General features: G+C 37.9%; 1 pseudogene; it reads right to left on the bottom strand.

Moving 5' to 3' along the window:
- The window catches only part of LOC118634479, a 79,634-nt pseudogene that overhangs the window by 65,660 nt on the left and 886 nt on the right, over nucleotides 1–13,088 (bottom strand).

Genomic DNA, 13,088 nt, shown 5'->3' with positions numbered 1-13,088 from the left:
ATTTAGGTTTTTCCAGGATTTTGCTATTTAAACTGTGCTATTATAAATCTTGCACATATCACAGGGTATACATGTGCCAAAGTGTCTTTGGTATATATATATAAAGAATAGAATAGCTGGAGTTTCCAAAATGGCAGCGGAGTGAATGGAAGCTACACAGACCATCTCCCGGGACCAAACTGGAATTACAACTAAAACACAGAAAAATCAATGGGAAAAAAAACAACAGAAAAGCTGCTTGCGAGGACCATATAACCAGGGACACTTACTTGATCCTGGTAGGATTGCGAAGGCACAAGACAGGGGATGGGAGCCCACGGTAGGCAGCTCGTCAGTGGCCTCAATTGGGAGCAGCGCCCTCGGGTTAAATTCCCAAGTGGCTCCACAGCGCAGAGCTGGGACAGAGGCTAAAACAGCCACAGCCACTCACCTTGGGCTCTGGCAGAGGGAGGGCAGACTGGACTGGATCTGTATGGGGACACTCGGGATTTGGAGGGTGCTCAGAGCTTTTGCTGAGTTGCAGCCACGCAGGACAGTGGCCATATTGCTCCTTCCCAGGGCTCTGGGGAGAAGCAGCAACTCCTTCCTTGGAGATTCAACCCCATCCTGTGGGCCACTGAAATGCAAATTGAGGCCCAGTAACAACCAGCATCTGCCCCACCCTCGGGAAATCCCCTTATGCTGAGAACCTGAGGGAGTTTTTCAATCAGCTGGCAACCCAAAACTCTTCAAATAACCTGGACTGCTAGCCTCCAGGCAAAAAGCTACAGGATAACAGTACCATTCCTGGGCTAGCAACTCTAACCAGGAAAGTAAGACTTGACAGTGGTGTTAAACGTGGGTCCTCCCTCGCTCATCTAGACCCAGGAGAGGGAGCCACAAACAGCAAAACACCAACACCCACAGGGAAAACTTGGCAGGCTCCAAAGCCCACTCTGATAGCCAATATGGTGAAACACAGAAACAAAAGCCAAATGAAAGAACAAGAGACCTCCACCAAAGATGATATCGATGTGGAGCAGTTAGGCATGTTAACAGAGCTAGAATTCAGAGCCATGATCTTAAGGAAGCTCGACAACATGAGTAAAGACATAGAGATGCTGAAAATAAACCAATTGAAAATTAAAAACAACCAGGAAGAGATCAAGAGTGACATATCACAAATAAAGAACACATTGGAAGGTCTAAAGAGCAGAGTAGAGGAAGCTGAGGACCGGATCAGGGAATTAGAAGACAGGGTAGAAAAAATCAACCAATCAGAAAACCAAAAGGAAAAAACAATTAAAAAACAGGAAGACAGTTTAAGAGAACTGTGGGATAACTGGAAATGTAATAATATTAGCATCATAGGAGTCCCCGGAGAAGAAGAAAATGAGCAAGGGTTAGAGAATATATTTTAAAAAATAGTGATAGAAACTTCCCTAATTTGGTGAAGTAAGAAGGCATTCAAGGTCAAGAAGCACAGTGAGCGCCAAGTAAGAACCCAAACAGGCCCACACTGAGACACATAGTAATTAAAATGCCACAAATTAAAGACAAAGAGAGAATCCTAAAAGCAGCAAGAGATAAGCAACAGGTTACCTACAAAGGAAACCCCATGAGGCTCTCAGCTGACTTCTCACAAGGAACACTACAGGCCAGAAGGGAATGACATGAAGTAATCAAGGTCATGAAAACAGGTCTCTGAATCCAAGACTACTCTACCCAGCAAGGCTATCATTCAAAATAGAAGGTCAAATAAAGAGCTTCCCAGACAAAAAAAGGCGAAAGGAATACATTAACACCAAACCAGCACTGCAAGAAATGTTAAAAGGACTGCCGTAAATAGTAGAAAAAATAGTAAGAAAAATATAACCAAACTAAACAAAAGTGGCAATAAATAAGTACATATCAATAATCACCTTAAATGTAAATGGACTGAATGTTCTGATAAAAAGACACAGAGTAGCTGATTGGATAAAAAAGCATGACTGATCTATATGTTGCTTACAAGAGACCCACTTCACAACAAAAGACTCACATAGGTTGAAAGTGAAGAGATGGAAAAAAAAATTTCCAAGCAAATGGAAAGCAAAAAAAAAAAAGCTGAGTTAGCAATATTCATATCTGATAAAATAGAGTTCAAAATGAAGACCATAACTAGACACAAAGAAGGCCACTACATAATATTGAAAGGATCTATCGAACAGGACGATATAACATTGATAAACATATATGCACCCAATATAGGAACATCCAAATATATTAAAAATCTTCTGGAGGACTTCAAAACAGAAATCGACAGCAATACAATCATAGCAGGGGACATCAACACCCCGTTGACACCACTGGATAGATACTCTAGACAAAAAATTAGCAAGGAAACAGAGACTCTAAATGAAGCACTAGACCAAATGGATTTAATAGATATCTACAGAGAATTACACCCCAAAACTACAGAATTCACATTCTTCTCAAGTGCACATGGGACATTCTCAAAGATAGACCACATGATAGGCACAAACTAAGTCTCTACAAGTTCAAGAAGACTGAAATCATATCAAGCATCTTCTCAGATCACAACAGTATGACAGTAGAAATCAATTGCAACAAGAACATGCAAAGACATTTGAACACATGGAGGCTAAATAGCATGTTATTAAATAATGAATGAGTTATAGAGGAGATCAAGGAAGAAATTAAAAACTTCCTGGAAACCAATAAAAATGAACACACAACAACACAAAATTTATGGGATGCAGTGAAAGCAGTTCTGAGAGGGAAGTTCTTAGCACTACAGACCTACCCCAAGAAACAAGAAAAAGTTCTAATTGACTGTCTAACCTCACAGCTTAAATAATTGAAAAGCAAACAAAAAGAAAACTCCAGAGCAAGTAGAAGGAAGGAAATAGTAAAGATCAGAGCAGAAATAAATGACATGGAGACCAAAAAAACAATTCAAAGGATCAATGAAACAAAGAGCTGGTTTTTTGAAAAGATAAACAAGATTGATGGACCCTTAGCTAGTCTCACCAAGAAACAAAGAGAGAGAACCCAAATGCACAAAATCAGAAATGAAAGAGGAGAAGTAACAACTGACACCACAGAAATACAAAAGATCGTTAACAACTACTATGAACAATTATATGGCAACAAATTTGACAATCTAAGCGAAATGAACAAATTTCTAGAGTCACACAGTCTCCCAAAACTGGACCAGGAAGAGATAGAACACTTGAACAGACCAATAACAACTAAGGAAATTGAAGAGGTAATCAAGACTCTCCCTGCAAACAAAAGCCCAGGCCAAGATGGCTTCACGGGGCAGTTTTACTGAACATTCAAAAAGAACTAACACCCATTCTCCTCAAACTATTTCAAAACATTCAAGAAGAAGGAAGACTTCCAAACTTGTTTTATGAGGCCAGCATAATTCTAATTCCAAAACCAGAAAAAGACACTTCAAAGAAAGAAAACTACAGGCCAATATCCCTGATAAACATAGATGCCAAAATCCTGAACAAAATACTAGCAAATTGGATCCAGCAATACATCAAAAAAATTATTCACCATGACCAAGTGGGATTCATCCCAGGGATGCAAGGCTGGTACAATATTTGCAAATCAATAAATGTGATACACCACATAAATAAAATAAAGAGTAAAAACCACATTATCATATCAATAGACGTTGAAAAAGCATTTGACAAAATTCAGCACCCATTTCTGATAAAAATGCTCAGCAATGTGGGAATAGAGGGATCATATCTAGACATAATAAAGGCCATATATGAAAGACCTACAGCCAACATCATACTCAATGGGCAAAAACTAAAAGCATTTTCCTTAAGAACAGGAACAAGGCAAGGATGCCCACTTTCATCACTCTTATTTAACATCGTACTGCAAGTCTTAGCCACAGCAAGCAGGAAGAAAAAATAAAAGGGATCTACATTGGAAAGGAGGAAGTAAAACTGTCATTATTTGCAGATGACATGATATTATACATAGAAAACCCTAAAGACTCCATCAAAAATCTACTAGACTTAATAAATAAATTTCACAAAGTAGCAGGATACAATATTAACGTCAAGCATTGACACATTCTTTTACACCAATGATGACTCACAGAAAGAGAAACTGAAAAAACAATCTCACTTACCATCACGGCAAAAAAATTAAGATACCTAGGAATAAACTTAACCAAAGAAGCAAAGCACCTATTTGCAGGAAACTACAGGACATTGAAGGAAGAAATAGAGGAAGATATAAAAAAGTGGATGCACATACCTTGTTCATGGATTGAAAGAATTAACATAATTAAAATGTCCATATTACCCAAAGTAACCTATAGATTCAATGCAATCCTCATCAAAATACCAATGACATACTTCGCAGAACTAGAACAAATACTTCAAAAGTTCATATGGAATCAAAAAAGACCCCCAATAGCCACAGCAATTTTGAAAAAGAAGGACAAAAGGTGGGATCACAATACCAGATATCAGGTTATACTACAAAGTGACTGTAATCAAAACAGCCTGGTACTGGCACAAGAACAGGCATATAGACCAGTGGAACAGAATAGAGAACCCAGAAATGGACCCAAGGCAATATGCTCAATTAATATGTGACAAAGGTGGCAAGAGCATACAGTGGAGTAAAGACAGCCTCCTTAATAAATGGTGTTGGGAAAATTGGACAGCTACATGCAAAAAAGTGAAACTAGACCATCAACTTACACCATACACAAGAATAAACTCAAAATGGATAAAAGACTTAAATGTGACCTGTGAATCCATAAAAATTCTAGAAGACAATGTAGGCAACAAAATTGCAGACATCATACGCAGCAGAATTTTCAAGGATACATCACCTAAGGTAACAGAAACAAAGAAAAAAATGAACACATGGGACTACATCAAACTAAAAAGCTTCTGCACAGAAAAGAAACAACCCTCAAAATGGAAAGGCAACCCACTGTATGGGAGAACATCATTGCCAATGATACATTAGATAAGGAGTTAATTTTCAAAATATATAGAGTAACCATACAACTCAACAAAAGGAAGACAAAGAACCCATTTGAAAAATGGGCAGAGCTGAATAGCCACCTTTCTAAACAGGACATACAAATGGCCAAGAGACATATGAAGAAATGCTCAATATCACTAATCATCAGAGACATGCAAATTAAAACAACTATGAGGTATCACCTCACACCTGTCAGAATGGCCACCATCAACAAATCATCAAACGAGTGTTGGTGAGGGTGCAGAGAAAAGGGGACTCTAGTGCACTGCTGGTGGGAATGCAGACTGGTGCAGCCACTATGGAAAACACTATGGTGTTACCTCAAAAAATTAAAAATTGAACTTCCATTTAACCCAGTGATCCCACTTCTAGGAATATACCCTAAGAAGCCTGAGACACCAATCAGAAAGAATATATGTACCCCCATGTTTATAGCAGCACTATTTACAATAACTAAGATCTGGAAACAGCCCAGGTGTCCATTAGTATACGAGTGGATTAAAAAGCTGTATTATATATACACAATGGAGTACTATGCAGCTGTAAGAAAGAAAGATCTCTTATCCTTTGAGACGATATGGAGGGACCTGGAAAGTATTATCCTAAGTGAAACAAGCCAAGCAGAAAAAGACAAATACCACATGATCTCACTTATATATGGAATATAATGAATATAACAGTCTGAGGAATAGGGTAGACCCATAAGTATGGAAGTAGGGTACAGACTGACAACCCTCAGAAGAGGGTGCGGTGGGGGGTGGGAATAGATAAACCACAGAACTTAAATGCATGTATGTATAACCAATGGACATGGACAACAAAGCCAGGAATGGGGTGGGGGGGGGATGGGGAGGAGGGTGTCAATGAGGTTAAAAACGAGAAACATCTGTAACAAAAATAAAATTAAGAAATAAAATTAAAAAAAAGAGGGGAATTGCTGAATCCTAGAGGAGGTGAATGTTTCACATTAAAAGATAATGCTAAATTGTTTTCCAAAATGGTTATACTAATTTACAATTTTACCAACAGTGCATAAGACATTTTGTGGATCCACATTTCTTCAGTCCTCTCCACATCCAATGCCAGTAACCTAGCATTACTGGACTGTTTAATTTTTGCCAGTTGTACAGATTTAACTTGTATGTCATGTATTATTCTTTATTGTTGACAGTATTACAGATGTCCTTTCTTTTTCCCCACAATGACACCCTCCTTCCTGCTCCCCTCTCCCTGCCTTCACCACACTGCTATCTGTGTTCATTGGTTATCTCATGTTTTTTCTTGCATTTCCATAATCCCTATTGAGGTTGAACATTTTCTTCATATGAGCACATATGTTTTATCTGTTTTGAAATTTCTGTTCACATCTTCTTCTCATTTTCCAATTAGGACATAAGCACTTTTACACTGATTTCTAAAGCTAAACATAACTTTTAATCTAAACTTGGGATTCTACTCCCAAATGGAGTTTGCACAAAGTATTTTATGGGTTGACATTATTCCCACACTAGGAAAATCTTATTTGCATCCAATATACAGAGAGTATTAATGGGCAACATTCCTTATCTTAAGAAAATGATACTCCTGATTCAAAAACTTTCAACCATCTTTACTATTATCATCCTGCTTTCCCATCCACTTCCAGTTCAAATCACCACCATCTCTTATTACTGCAACAGCTTCCTAACTAGTCTCTCTGCTTCTATTCTTGCCATCCCCCAGTCTAGATAGCAGCCCCCATGATTTTGTCACTCCTGTCAAAATCCTCCCATGACTTCGAATTGTCCTTGTAAGAGAATTGAAACTCATTCCATAGTGCACAAAGCCCTATGTGAGTCTACCTCTGCCTTCTCTTTTTCTCCCTCTTTCCTTGGGCTTTACCCACACAGTAATTTTTGCTGTTCCTGGGACAGACCAGGCTTGATTCTCTTTTAGGGCTTTTATGATCATTATTTTTTGCTGGGAAAGTTGTTCTCCTGGGTCTTTCCATGTATCATTATTTCAAACCATTCACTTCCCTACTTCATGCTTCTTAGTCAGAGGTGATTTCCCTGACCACCAATCACTATATATCTTCTCATCCTACTTTATTTTTTCCTCACAGAACTGATTACATCTAAAAATTCTGTTATTTTTCATTTGTTTACAGTTGGTCTCTTCTGTGGAATGTAAGCACCACGATGGCAGAAACTTGACTGCCTGTCACTTGTATCTACAGCAGTGTTTGGCACATAGTAGACCCCCAATAGGTATTTATTTGTTAAATAAAATTAAATAATATAAAATGAGGAGGCTCTCCAAACTCTTTCAATTATCCACATAGATGTTTCTAGATAACATTAAATCAGTAAACATAAATCATATTATATAAAATGGGTTCATAAGAACTAAGATGATTCTAGATAGAATCAAAGGATGATTCTAGAAGATCAAGTGAATTGTGGACAAAATGTAGAGGTTTTTTATTTAAAACAAACTTTATTGAAGTATATTTTACATATCATCCATTTCAAGTGTACAATTAAATTATTTTAAGAAATTTTACTCAATGGTATAGCTAGCATCATGTTTTAGAACATGTTCACACCCTGCTCCCAAGTAAAATCCCTTATGCCTGTTTACAGTTGTTTTTTTTGTTTTACACTGGAGACATTTTTTAATGTGAAAATATACATATAAACACTCTACAATGTATACAAATAGTTTAAACAATAAAAGAGAGTATGTATATATTTATCACCCAGTTTAAGAAATAGAACATTCTTGTTTTGCACTTTTCATTCTCTTTATTTTTTTACTGCACTTGGATGTGTCTCTAAGCAATATATTTTCTAATTGGAATTCATTGGGATAACATTGGTTCACAAAACCATTCTGGTCTTGTTGCCATTTCCAGGTTCAGGCAATCACTAATCAAGCTTTTATCTCTATACATTTGCCTCTTCTGGACATTGCATATAAACACAGTATGTGGTCTCGTGTGCCTAGTTTCACTTAGCATAATGTTTTTGAGCTTTATTCATGACATAGCATGTGTCAGAAGTTTGTTAAATTTTATGGCTGAGTATTCTATTATATGGTGGTACCACACTGTCTATCCACTTCCCAGTTGATGGACCTTTAGGTTGTTTCTAGATTTGGGTTATTGTGAATAATTCTGCTGTAAACATTTATGTACACATCTTTGGGTTAGATGTATGTTCTTATTGCTCTTGTGTAAATACCTATAAGCAGAATTTCTGGATTATATGGTAGTTTACATCGAACTTTGAGAAATTGCTAATCTGCTTTCCAAAGTGACTATGCCACTTATAATTCCTACCAACAGGGTCCACAGGCTCCTGTTTTTCCACATCCTCACCAATATTTGTTATTGTCTTATTTATTATGCCCTTCTAGTGGGTATGCAATGGTATCTTGTGGTTTTTATTTTCATTTCCCCAAAAACTAATGATGTTGAACATCTTTTCATGCACTTAGTAGCCATTTCTATATTTTCTTTGGAGAAATGTCCATCCAGAGAGTTGGTAGTTTTGAAAGGTTCTTAAGAAGAGGAAACATGTGCTTGTGGAAGTTCGTTCAATAGACAGAATCAACTTCTTCAAAAGCAGATGGACCCTGGCCGGTTTGGCTCAGCGGTTAGAGCGTCAGCCTGCGGTCCTGAGAGACCCGGGTTCGGTTCCCGCTAAGGGCACATACCTCGGTTGCAGTTTGTCCCCGGCTCTGGTCAGTCATGCGGGTGGCAGCCACTCGATGTGTCCCTTCACATCGATGATTCCCTCTCTCTCTCTCTGTTCCTCTCTCTCCCTCCCACTCTACCTGAACAAAAAATGGAAAAATGTCCTCGGGTGAGGAAAAAAAAAAGCAGACGGGAGTGTGTAAATTATTTATAAAGGAAGAGGGCAAATAGCATAGCTTTGTTAGAATGGAGGCTTTCCAAGGGTCATGGAGGACTGGTGAGATGGGCAAAAAAGTTAGCAAATAGCCAGGAGTGCCAGGATGAGTAACGAAGCGTGAGTGGAGGAGAAGTAAAAAGGGACTAAATTTTGATGCCCAAAATATGTGTTTGGGTTAAATATGTATGTGCTACAATTCCTAATTATGGAAATATAAAAGGATATATTCCTCAGTTGATCACGAAACTACAGGAAAGGAACAGATTCCAATCACCATTTGGTTCATGTGTTTATCCAGGCAAGATTAAAGGTAACTAATTTTTCTAAATTCTCTCAAAAAAGCAGCATGTGGCTTCACGAGCCCCATATCTCTTACTAAGTGGCACCAGGCCTGGCATTAGAGGCAGCCAGCTTGGTTCACAGCTTGGCTTTGCCTGGGCACTGTCAAGCCCAGAACTAGAAGTAACCATCTGTAGATCACTTTGTAGCTTATATCTGGTGACCCTGGGTAGAACACAGGCAGTGGCTGACCTTATAACAGAGCCAGCACACCCAGTGGACAGCTTCAGACCATGGCAAAGCAATACCACCCAACCACCTCCACAAGTGACACTCTCAAGGAGTGGACTCAGTGGGTACCAGAACCCTTCTGAAGTAAGTCTTGCTCTGTGTGGTGGGCCCCTGCACATCTGGTCCTCCAAGATAGTCAGAGGTCAGTGGTCAGTGGGCAGGAATCAGTAGTAGAGTAAAAAGAGCCAAAAAGCAAACCACCAATTTAGAATATAAGGAATCAAAAAACACCCAACCAGAACAACCAGAACAGCAAAAAAAAAAAAAGAAGAAAAAAAAAAAGAATTAAAAAAAAAATGAGGATAGTGTAAGGAGCCTCTGGGACAACCCCAAGCATTCAAATATTCACATCATGAGGTTGCCAGGAGAAGAGAGAGAGAGCAAAAAACTGAAAACATATATGAAACAATAATGACAGAAAACTTCCCTAACTTGGTGAAGGAAACAGACATACAGGTTCAGGAAGCACAGAGAGTCCCAAGCAAGATGAACGCTAAGAGGTCCACACCCAGACACATCATAATCAAAATGCAAAAGGTTCAAGACAAAGAGAGAATCTTAAAAGCAGCAAGAGAAAAGCAGTTAGTTACCTACAAGGGCGTTCCCATAAGACTGTCAGCTGATTTCTGAAAAGAAAGTTTGCAGGCCAGAAGGAGATGGCAAGAAATATTCAGAGTGATGAAAAGCAAGGACCTACAACCAAGATTAGTTTATCCTGCAAAGCTGTCATTTAGAATTGATGGACATATAAAGAGTTTCCCAGGCAAGAAAAAGCTCAAGGAGTTCATCACTACCAAACCAGTGTTATATGAAATGTTGAAGAGTCTTCTTGAAGAAAAGAAAGATAAAAAATATAAAAAAATAAAATGGCAATAAATGCATATCTATCAACACTCGAATCTACAGACAAAGTGAACAAGCAGAACAAAAACATTCTCATAGATACAGAGAACATTTTGTTGGTTGCCAGATGGGAGGGGGGATGGGGGAATGGATGAAACAGGTGAAGGGATTAAGAAGTACAAATTGGTTGCTAGACTGACAAACCTCAAAGTGAAGGGGATTAGGGGATGAGAAGAAATAAACCAAGGAACTTATATGCATAACCAATGGACACAGACAACAGTGTGGGAAAAGTTGTGAGGAGGGCGGGAGTGTGGAGGAGGGGGTCAATGGGGGAAAAATGAAGAACATCTGTAATACATTCAACAATAAAGATAAAAAAAGAAAAAAAAAAAAAAGAAACAAACTCTCTTTCCACTCCCCGCCCCCAAGCTCTTTATCACTTTACAGCATTTATTTCTTCATGGTACTTATTACAATATGAAGTTTTTAAATTTATATGTTGGATTTTTTTTTTATCTTTCTCTATCCACTTGATTACAAGGTCCATGCAGCTACTGAGTAGATGTGTCTATTTTGTCCCAGTGCTAAGCACAGTGCCTAATGTTCAGTAGAAGCTTAATGAACATTTGTCGAATGAGTGATATGTCTTTGTGAGTTGTGAAACTTCATAGTCTGCTTAGATGTGTATAAATATGTATTAAATCTCTTTTGTATTATTTCCTTTACTGATACACACTAACATAAACATATAGTGGTCTATCTACATTGACTTCAGACCTATTAAATGTACCAGGCCTCCTAGCACACTTGAAACATGGTGATTTATCTTGTGTTGACTTAAGCTTTCTGGAGCATTGTGAACTACAATGTACTACCTTCTAGAGCTTGCCTTCTGTGGTAGCCTCTGGCCACAGATGATTATTAAGCACTTGAAACGTGTCAAGTACCATGTGCTGTCAGTGTAAAACCCACATTAGATTTAAAAAATTTAGCATTAAAATGTAAAATATATCATTAATAATTATTATATTACTTTCTTATTGAGATAATATTTTAGGTACATTGGGCTAAATAACATTATTAAAATTAATTTCACTTTTTTTTTACTTTTTTTATTCTCACCCAAGGACAATTTCTTTGCATTTATCTTCAGATAGAGCAGGAGGGAGAGAGGGAAGAAGAGAGAGAGAGAGAAACATTGATGTGAGAGAGACACATCGACAGGTTGCCACACGCAGGACCCCAATCGGGGCCCAGGGACAAACTGCAACTGAGGTACCTGCCCTTAGCGGGAACCAAACTGGGGTCTCTGGTCCATGGGCCGACGCTCTCTCTAACCACTGAGACAAACCCCAGCCAGGTATCTTTTTACTTTTTAAATGTGCTACTGGAACATTTAAGATAATATATATATATATATAAATATATATATATATAAATATATATATATTTATGGATTACATTAGTGTCTCTCATTATACTTCTATTGGGCAGTGCTGTTCTAGACCCAACCAGTTTACCCCAGTTGTTTGGCAATGTTGACTGAAGGTGATTCACTGAAGGGAATGCTAAACTTGCAAGAGCTTCTCAAAGCCTCCTGTTTTCCTTTCTTTCTTTTTCTTTTTTCTAGATATGCCCTAGGGGAAGAACAGGCACTCCTGGAGAGTGGCTCAGGTGCCATTTCCATACTACCTTACTACCAACTCATGAGGTCCAGATACAATTTGTATCTCAAGACACAGAAACTTCAAATATCTTGCCAGTGGTCACATATCTTGCTTAATACAATGTCAGGACCAGAACCCAGGTCTTTCACTTATGCTGTGTCATTGAATTCTTATAGAAGAACCTCCTAATAAAACTATATCTTTAAAAAAATTTTTTTTTCCCTTTATTGATTTGTTTTTAAGAGAGAGAGGAAGTGAGAGGGTCAGAGATATAGAAACATCAATGAAAGAGAACATCGACTGGCTGCCTCCTGCATGCCCCTCACTTGGGGTCAGGCTCACAACCGGGGCATGTGCCCTGACTGGGAATCGAACCGGCAACTTCTTGGTGCATGTGTCGACGCTTAATCACTGAGCCACCCCGGCTGAACAATAAAACTATATCTTTGTTTTTAAGTACAATACTAGAAAACTAAATAATTGTTCATAAGTTATGTGGATTTAAAAAACAATCAAATAATGACAAAATTACGCCTCAGTCTTTAAATGGTTAAATAGATGGAAAATCACATTTTATACTCTGATAAATTAAACAAAATTTTTTCCATTATTATTACCACAATGTGCTATAGTAAAGCATTAAACTGAGATTACCTTTATTCAGCAAAGGAGCATACACTACAAGGCAAAATTTAAACAAAAGTTGAGTATGAACATGAAATGTACTTGCAAGTAAATACAAATCTACTACTGTAACCATTTTTTGCATAGCTATAAAAACTCACTTGGAGACCAGGCACTGTAGTTTGGTAAACTGGTTGCTAATTCTAATTCCAAAAGCCCTCATCACTGACATATCAGGCTAACTTCTCATGTTAGGTATGGGAGATGAATTTTTAAATAATTAGCTTCATCATCATAATCTTCTGGTTTACTAATTAATTTAGCAAATATTTAGTGAAAACATACTATGTGTCAGGTATTTATGCATGTTCTAGGGGCTCAAGATACTACAGTGATCAATGCAGACAAACTTTTGCTCTTTGAAGCTTAGATATTTTCTCAATGGGAAGAATAAAATAAAAAGATAAAGTAA

Source organism: Molossus molossus, unplaced genomic scaffold (genome assembly GCF_014108415.1).
Source record: "Molossus molossus isolate mMolMol1 unplaced genomic scaffold, mMolMol1.p scaffold_m16_p_1, whole genome shotgun sequence".
In the NCBI taxonomy this organism is placed as follows: domain Eukaryota; kingdom Metazoa; phylum Chordata; class Mammalia; order Chiroptera; family Molossidae; genus Molossus; species Molossus molossus.
Note: the sequence above shows the minus strand (reverse complement) of the source record. Positions and strands in the feature narration are given on the sequence as shown.